Source organism: Epinephelus fuscoguttatus, linkage group LG21 (genome assembly GCF_011397635.1).
Source record: "Epinephelus fuscoguttatus linkage group LG21, E.fuscoguttatus.final_Chr_v1".
Classification (NCBI taxonomy): domain Eukaryota; kingdom Metazoa; phylum Chordata; class Actinopteri; order Perciformes; family Serranidae; genus Epinephelus; species Epinephelus fuscoguttatus.
The window spans coordinates 8,408,231-8,417,878 of record NC_064772.1 but is presented as its reverse complement, the minus strand read 5'-3'; positions in this window follow the sequence as shown (position 1 = coordinate 8,417,878).

The following is a 9,648-nucleotide window of genomic DNA, read 5'->3' as shown; positions in this document are numbered from 1 at the left end:
GATAGAAGCAAATTGCAACATTAACTGTTGCCCACAAGCCAAATTGAATTTAAATTTACCGACCACAAGAGGAAAAAAAAAAAAAGACTGAAGATACAAGGTTTATTTTGACAAGTCAATACAATGGCTCAGTTGAAAGCAGTCTTTGAAGAACCTCTATTATTGTGGTGGCTGCTCTGGATTTGATTGATGTCCATAGCCATGCCCAGACCAATACCCAAGGTTGTTACCATAAACTCCAGTTGTGTCATATCTGAAAGAAATTCACGATGGACAGATTACTTACCAATGCTGCTAATGTAGCCAATACAACATGATCAGTTTACCTGTTTGAAGCTATTTGGCCGGGGCTAGTTGGGCGGGTAGCTAGGCACCTGGGGCACCTGTGGCTGAGGCTGCTTGGGCAGCTGTTGCTGAGGCCTCTTGGGCAGGTAGCTAGGCACCTGAAGCATCTATGACTGCTGAGGCACCTGGGGCTTCTGCTGCTTTGGCAGGTAGCTAGGCACCTGGGGCATTTGAGACTGCTGAGGCACCTGGGGCTGCTGCTGCTGCTGCTGCTGCTGCCTGGGCAGGTAGCTAGACATCTGCAGCTGCTGCTGCTTGGGCGGGTGGCTTGGCACCTGGGGCATCTGTGGCTGCTGATATTCAGACTCTGCTACCTGTGGCTGTTGAGGATAACCAGATGACATGATTTCTAGCACACATTGATAGCTCCTGGGATTCAGAGTCAGTGTAGTTACTGAGAAATAGTTTTATGTCGCAGCTACTTGCCTTATTTGCATTTAAGGTTGAACCATCACCACCAAGTGGCAATATACTTACATTGATGGGATGTTTAATGAATCAAACTGAGAAAGAATGAACATAATGATGATTGATTGTAATTTCAGAACAGCATATTTTTTTATGTTGAATATATATTTAAAAACAGAAGGCATAATAGGCATAATAATAAAGTGACAATCTTTTGAAAGACATCGCAAAAAGTGTTAACTGTTACAACATCTCGGGTTAGAAAAGTTGATACAAGTGAGTGATGGTAGGTGCATTTTAAACCTGAATGAACTGAACTACTTACTGAGGCCCACAAACAGATCACTGGCTTGATGTGAAACTCACAGACTTTGGTAAAAGAAAGAAGAAGAAAAAGGAGGTTAAAGGATACAAGGTACATTTTTATTTCAATTTGACAAGTCAAAGGATACAATGGATCAGTTGAAAGCAGTTTTCTAACGAACCTCTATTGTTGCGATGCCTGACACAAAAAACATGGATCTGAGGAACAATCAGTATTTGAAAGCTTGAATTATCTGATTTCTGAGTTTAAGTACATGCTGCCCATCACTGCTCTGACTTTGATTGAAGTCCTTTGCTATATCCCTACAAATACCCAAGATTATATCCAGACACCTGTGACTGTTGAGGATAGCTGGATGAATACTGGATTTCTAATACAGATTGATAGTTTGTAGTTCAGAGTCATTGTAGTAACTGGGTAATAGTGGTATGTTGTAGTGACTTGCCTTATTTGCATTTGATGTTGAACCACCACCACCGAATGGCACAGTGCTCCATGAAGATCCATCTCCAGTGTTAAAGCCACTTCAATCTGGTTGATAGCCTGCAACTGGCACTTCAGTATCTCCAGTCTTCTCTGCAGATCCAACACTGTGACCTGTAGAGCAAAATTTTAGTCCATGCATATCAGTCTTCTGAGACCTGCAGGAGCTCCCATACCAACCAAGTCATGTTGGCCAACACAAGATTACATTTTGGCCAGGAAGAAAAGGCACAGCCGATTCAAAGGGGTCCCTTGGCCTCTCACCCCAAGGTATCTGACTGAAAGGGGATTGTATGGGTACCCATGAGTGCTTACAGACATGCCCACTTTATGCTAGTCCCACACAGTTTTAAACAAAAACCATGCCGTTTTTTTGCATGCAGTGTAAATGTGTTATTTTTTTTTTACTATAATAAAATGGCAACTATGAGGGCTAACATCATCACACATGAACAACTTTGGGCTCATCCAATCGTTAAAAGTCTCAGTTTGGGTTTAAGTTATACAATTCCAAGACTGTTTATGGACCCCATTATGCAGAAATATTTTTTTAAAAAAAAAAATTTCTGCATAATGGGGTCCATATTTTTTTATTTTTTTTAAAAAATATTTCTGCATAATGGGGTCCATAAACAGTCTTGGAATTGTATAACTTAAACCCAAACTGAGACTTTTAACGATTGGATGAGCCCAAAGTTGTTCATGTGTGATGATGTTAGCCCTCATAGTTGCCATTTTATTATAGTAGGACCATTTTTATAAATGGACATCACTATATAAACTGATCTATCGTGACCTCTAGGATAATCACAGCCTCATGAATACTTACAGACACAAACAAGAGACCACAGGCATTCAGGAGAAATGTTTTTCATGTGCAAGTAGGTTTTGGTAAAAAATTCTTTTTATAAATTTGTGTTATTGAATTTGTGCTCATTCAAAGGTAGTGTAACAAAGGACTAAATGACTTTAAAACTGTTCATTTCTTTTTATAGTGTTGATTTCTGTGTGTTCCTGGCACAAAAGAAAAATAAACAATAAAAAAAATCCAGGAACACCAACTTTTTTAATTGATACTGGTAATAAATGTGCAGTATACATCAACTGTTGAGCCGTTATTTTTTTTTTGCCTGGGGCATCAAATGTGCTAGGACCACCACTGTTCTAACTGACATAGATGACAATCAGAAAACAGTGGGCCTATTTGTCATTGTGGAGAAAACTAAATGAAATTATAATTTGAAAGTTTAGATAATTAACTTCTAGATATAAACTCAAAGAGAAAAATTAATCTCTGATGAAATATTCACAGGAAATTATCTGCTGAAAATTCCTCCATATTACTTGTTTTACATAAACTTCCTGCAGATAATGTGTGTTAATTGTACAGTTTAACAGTTGTACAGGACTGTTATTGTATTGCATTGATTATAATATGAGATAAAATATGTCATGTAGTCAGGGGTCATCACTTTACTCAATGATAGAAAAGGGGTCCCCGAAGGTCCCCGGCTTTCTGCTGTAATGTGCATGTGCAAGTACTAACAGCTTCGACTAGTTCAAATCTACAGACGTCTTGTGGCCCACTGGGACACTCAGACCGAGGAGAAGGAGCTGAGGAAATTAGCACAAGTAGTTTATTTTATGCTGCTCATGATGCGGCCTAGGCTGTCTTTGTGCCAAGCTAGCTTGGTGTTAGCATGCTAGCGTGTAGCATGCTGTGTGTGGACCAAGAGTAAACATAAACATGCTTCCAGACTATTTTTTGTTTGCTGGGTAAAATAGTGAAACAGAACAAAAAAAAAAAAGCACACCTTTGTTAGACTTTGTCTAAACCTACAGCTTTTAAAATTACAGTTGTAAAATGATGAAGCAGAGAATCCAATAGCCCATTCTGTCTGCTTGCACACCTCGAAACAAAACATCCACATATAGCCCACTGAAATGTTTGTGTACATTGAGAAGCACTGACGGGCGGCTGAATGAGGAGACATGCTGCTCATTTAACCAAAGTGAAAAGATGACTTGCATGAGAATAAAAGCAAAACCTTCGACTCTCAGCAGACCTTCAGTTTATCGTGTTCCTATAAAATCTAAATGTTAAAGTAAAACCATCTCTGGGCTCACTGGTTTTACTACAGAACAAAACTTAAGAGTCCAAATCATCACTAACAGCTGGAGGCCGTTCTGCTGTTTTTGTATGATTTGATCCAACAGGTTTGAAGTTGAACCAAGCACCATCAGAAGAGGAACTTGATATTTGCCATGAGTAGCAACTATGGTGCCAACACCCTGCTGACCAGGCCTTTTTTGTGGGGTGTGACATCTAATCACTTGTTTTCTTTATTCCTCAGGGTATTTAAAGTCACGAGGGACAAAGAGAGGCTAGGAAAAACTAAAATCAAAATGAAACTATGAAGGAGAGATTTAAATCAGGCCTGCAGTTGGTTTGAGGATAAAATCAGTTGTTTTTAAAATATTTGATTTGTGCATTGCATTGTTACCTAACCTACATAATGTTACATTAAATATACAACTTTATATATGTTACACCATTGATGGGGTGCTAAACTGTTCGATATCATACGAACTTTTGTATAAGGACTCGTTGTTTGGATGGGTCCTGAAGGGGTCATGGGAGATTGCCCATTCAGTCTACTGAAGCTTTGTGGGCTTGGACTAGGCCTATGACCTCAGCGTGTCTTTTGAGGGGTACGGCAGTACTAAGGTGCACGGGCTGCTTTTGCTGAAAGTGAATTGTTCTCTGTAAATTCAAAGAGCTGTATGTGTATTCTCTGCAATCAGTCAGATGTATTCTGTGTTGGTGCTCAAGTTCATCAAGGTGGTCCTCTGTGCTTTTCATGGACCGAAGGATGGTAGAGTGTCTGTTTTGTTTGACCTCAGGATTTCATTTGTGCTTTTTGCTGATGATGTAGTTCTGTTGGTCCTCCTTGACCCAACCAGAGTCAACACTTCCAAGTCTGATACCACGACACTGATAAAACAGTGGATTGGTTCAGGAGCAAGTTTCAACCCCAAGTGAAGGGGTTCTAGCATCTGAGAATATTGTCTGAGCTTCAGGAAAATTTTAATTGCTGTCTAATCTTGAGCAAGCCAAAAAAAGGTTTAGATGGTATGCCATAGGCTACTTGGCTTTAAATTATTCAAATGTTAGAAATTTGCCAGCCTTGAACAGATGGCAAATACTCTTGATATCTTGGTAATGCTGGAGTTGAAATATATTTTTACTGGAGGAAGGGCTTTGTTTTGTGTAATGGAGAGCATCCATCCATCCATTTTTGCAACCGCTTATCCTCTTGAGGGTCGCAGGGGAGCCTATCCCAGCTGACATTGGGCGAGACGCAGGGTACATCCTAGACAGGTTGCCAGACTATCACAGGCCTAACACATAGAGACAGTAAACCATTCACACTCATATCCACACCTATGGGCAATTTAGAGTCACCAATTAACCTATCCCCAACCTGCATGTCTTTGGACTGTGGGAGGAAGCCGGAGTACCTGGAGAAAACCCACACTAACGCAGGGAGAACATACAAGCTCCACACAGAAGGGTTCCCTCCTGGGATTTAACCAGGAACCCTCTTACTGTGAGGCGACAGCAAAAAACACCAAGTCACACTTAATGGGGCGCAGTGCCAATATTTTTTAGTCCAAAAGGTTTTTTATTGGTTTTAATTATGGTTTCAGTTTTGCTTATTCATTGAACGTATCCATTAACATTTATGAACTCATCCTAACCACCTCAGGTAGTGAGGCAGAAATCTCAGTCCAAATTTTTTTTAGGAACAGTACCGCAACATATACATGTAGTTTGCCGGGATTTGGTGACATTGATCACAGGAAGGAGACACTGTTTCAAATATTTTTGCAAGCAGAGCTTTGGTATACTGGGTTCTTTGCAGAATCCTGCACTGGATAAAACTGTGTCTAGCACAAATAGACTATCTGTGTACTCTCTGCAAAATCTCTTCCCAAACATCAACCAGAATCGTCACACCCAAATCCACCTCCGTAATAGTTTTAAAACACTCTGACAAATCAGAGAGCCTTGCTACACAGTGTTTTCAGAATTGAAATAGCTTAAATTTTGAAAATATTGGCTTTGATGTGGTTGATTTGAGGCTGCCGCTTGGAATTCTGGGTAATTTGCAATAATAAATTGAAAGATATGCGCATTAAGAATTGTTCTGTCCATAACATAGGACATTTTATCAGTTATGTTGACTGGTGAGGTGGGCAGTGAAAGAAAGGAGCTTTTTCCAGCCACAGCCGCCACTGTAGCACCATCGAGTTGTTTTGTCTGCTACAAACAGGAGCCGTCACATTATTTTATGGCTTTGTTATGTTATCAATTTCGCCAATCCTGTCATGGAATTGAAATGTCATCAAGACTGCACAAGGCGGCAGAGGGAAATGAGCTACCATTTTCAGCCACATTGGGGTGTCAATGTACCAGTAGGGCACTTTGAACATTAAGGCTGCTGGCAATAAAGACAGTGAAGCATGTCTGTGTAGAAAAAGTGCCCTCTGTGTGAGGAAATCCACTTGAGCGGGACATATGTCGGGGGAATTGATGGTGATGGTCATCATTGAATTTCAAAGAAGCTTCTTGAAGCAATCCTGAACAAATTTTGCTTAACTATGGGGGCACTACTGTCTGTATCCTATAGCCCACATTCACTTATATTGCCAGTGACATGCTGGGCATTACTGAAAAGTGAATAAGTAACATTTCAACCATTTGGAAAGGAAAAGGAAAGAAAAAATCATTAGAAGCTCAAATGTATTTATTTTGAATAAAGGGCAGGGCAACATATTTCCCTGGATTTGTCCAGTGAAAAAACATTGCTGATGGCCTGGACTGGAGAACAACTGAGCAACTTGGCTGCAGCAATGTCCATCAGAAGCCCACAGTGCGGAGGAAGTGCTGAGATCATCCAGCTAGTTGAGCTGGACAGCATTTTAACTGCACTTAGTTCAAGTGCACACACACAATGACACACAATGACACACACACACACACACACACACACACACACACACACACACACACACACACACACACACACACACACACACACACACACACACACACACACACAACAATGCAAAAAAAGAAGGTCCTAAGGTGTGTGCAGACCAGCTGGCACAGCGTTTTCAGAGGCTGTTTCAGCTGTCAGCAGACACTGGAGTAGTACCCTGTCTGTGGAAAAAAAATCCCTGATAGTGCCTGTACCCAACAACAACAGACCCAGTGAACTTAATGGCCTACGTCCTATTGGCCTTACATCTGCAGTTGTGAAATGTTTAGAAAAAATGATTTTGAAGCATCTTCTCTCTGAGGTCTCACCATTCTTAGACCCATATCAATTTGCATACTGTGCAGAGAGAGGGGTTAAAGATGCACTGCTGAGGCCCATTAACAACACGTATAAGCACTTTGATCAATCAAAGAGCCTTGTCAAGATTATGTTGAGAGATTTCAGCAGTGCTTTCAATACAATCCAACCCCACCTGATGGTAATGAAACTTGCAGATTAGCTTAACTTGCAGTTAAGCTAAGCGCCACTCTGTATAAACCAGCCATTCCAAGCGTTTTTCTGGCCAAGGTCCGCTCCCTGGTTAACAAGACGGACCAAATTGAATTATGGGACCTTAACAAGCGGATGAACAGCTGTATCACGGTGATAACAGAGACCTGGCTGCACCAAAACATCCCAGACCTAGCTGTGGAGCTAGCAGGCCGCACAATCTTCCGGGCACACCGGCCGCACATCAGACTCCACTAAGACCAGAGGAGGGGGTGTGCATGTGCGTCATCTATATTAACAACAACAGTTGGTGCACTGACACTACCGTTGTTGAGAGACAATGCTGTTCAGACCTGGAGTTTTTACTGTTGAAGTGCAGAGCTTTTTACCCTCCCAGAGAAATCACCAAAGTGTTTGTAGCTGCTGTGTATATCCACCTGTGAGCTAGCGCTAATGTAGCTATGAGCAGGCTGCACCACAGGATCAGCAGGCAGCAGAACACACACTCAGAGGGCTTCTTTATCATGGCTGGTGATTTTTATCACACTCATTTAAAGACTGTGCTCCCCAGATTTTATAAGAACGTGGACATTAAAACAAGGACGGGCAGAACACTAGATCAGGTCTACACCAGCATTCCTGGAGCCTACAAAGCCCACCCCTCCCCTCACCTCAGACACTCAGACCATCTTTCGCTGTACCTGACACTTGCTTATAGGGCCCTCATCTGCAGGTCTAAGCCACAGCACAAGCCAGTGCAGTGCTGGACTGAAGAGGCCACACTATCCATCCCACGCCTAGAGGAGATCTACTGGAGCACGTGCATTAACCACTGGGTCACGGCAGGAAAACGGGTCTGAAGATGTGAAAAAGCAGGTATAGTTCCAGCTCCCTATTAAACCAACAAGCTGTGGTTTTAATTGGGGCTATTATGATGCCAAGGCAGGCTGCAAGAAAAACAAAGAAAGACAGAAAGATGGCCAAAGGTGTAATTGGGCAAGATCCAATGTCTGTGATAATGTGGAGTGTTGAAAGAGACAAGTAGGCATTTAGTATGATGTGCACTTTGACTTATGAAGTGGTGATAGCACAGTGTGAAATCCTCCAGTCCAAGTGGCCTAAAAGTCATAGGTATTATCAGCAGCAGATTGCATATAGACATATATGGCATAAGTGTGTTTGCATGAAATGGTGAGAAAAAAAAAAGTGAGGTAGTTTGTCCAGCTTTATGTACCATGGTGCTCTCTGACATACAGTACAGGCCAAAAGTTTGGACACACCTTCTCATTCAATGCGTTTTCTTTATTTTCATGACTATTTACATTGTAGATTCTCACTGAAGGCATCAAAACTATGAATGAACACATGTGGAGTTATGTACTTAACAAAAAAGGTGAAATAACTGAAAACATGTTTTATATTCTAGTTTCTTCAAAATAGCCACCCTTTGCTCTGATTACTGCTTTGCACACTCTTGGCATTCTCTCCATGAGCTTCAAGAGGTAGTCACCTGAAATGGTTTCCACTTCACAGGTGTGCCTTATCAGGGTTAATTAGTGGAATGTCTTGCTTTATCAATGGGGTTGGGACCATCAGTTGTGTTGTGCAGAAGTCAGGTTAATACACAGCCGACAGCCCTATTGGACAACTGTTAAAATTCATATTATGGCAAGAACCAATCAGCTAACTAAAGAAAAACGAGTGGCCATCATTACTTTAAGAAATGAAGGTCAGTCAGTCCGGAAAATTGCAAAATCTTTAAATGTGTCCCCAAGTGGAGTCGCAAAAACCATCAAGCGCTACAACGAAACTGGCACACATGAGGACCGACCCAGGAAAGGAAGACCAAGAGTCACCTCTGCTTCTGAGGATAAGTTCATCCGAGTCACCAGCCTCAGAAATCGCAAGTTCACAGCAGCTCAGATCAGAGACCGGATGAATGCCACACAGAGTTCTAGCAGCAGACCCATCTCTAGAACAACTGTTAAGAGGAGACTGCGCGAATCAGGCCTTCATGGTCAAATAGCTGCTAGGAAACCACTGCTAAGGAGAGGCAACAAGCAGAAGAGATTTGTTTGGGCCAAGAAACACAAGGAATGGACATTAGACCAGTGGAAATCTGTGCTTTGGTCTGATGAGTCCAAATTTGAGATCTTTGGTTCCAACCGCCGTGTCTTTGTGAGACGCAGAAAAGGTGAACGGATGGATTCCACATGCCTGGTTCCCACTGTGAAGCATGGAGGAGGAGGTGTGATGGTGTGGGGGTGTTTTGCTGGTGACACTGTTGGGGATTTATTCAAAATTGAAGGCATACTGAACCAGCATGGCTACCACAGCATCCTGCAGCGACATGCCATCCCATCCGGTTTGCGTTTAGTTGGACGATCATTTATTTTTCAACAGGACAATGACCCCAAACACACCTCCAGGCTGTGTAAGGGCTATTTGACCAAGAAGGAGAGTGATGGAGTGCTGCGGCAGATGACCTGGCCTCCACAGTCACCGGACCTGAACCCAATCGAGATGGTTTGG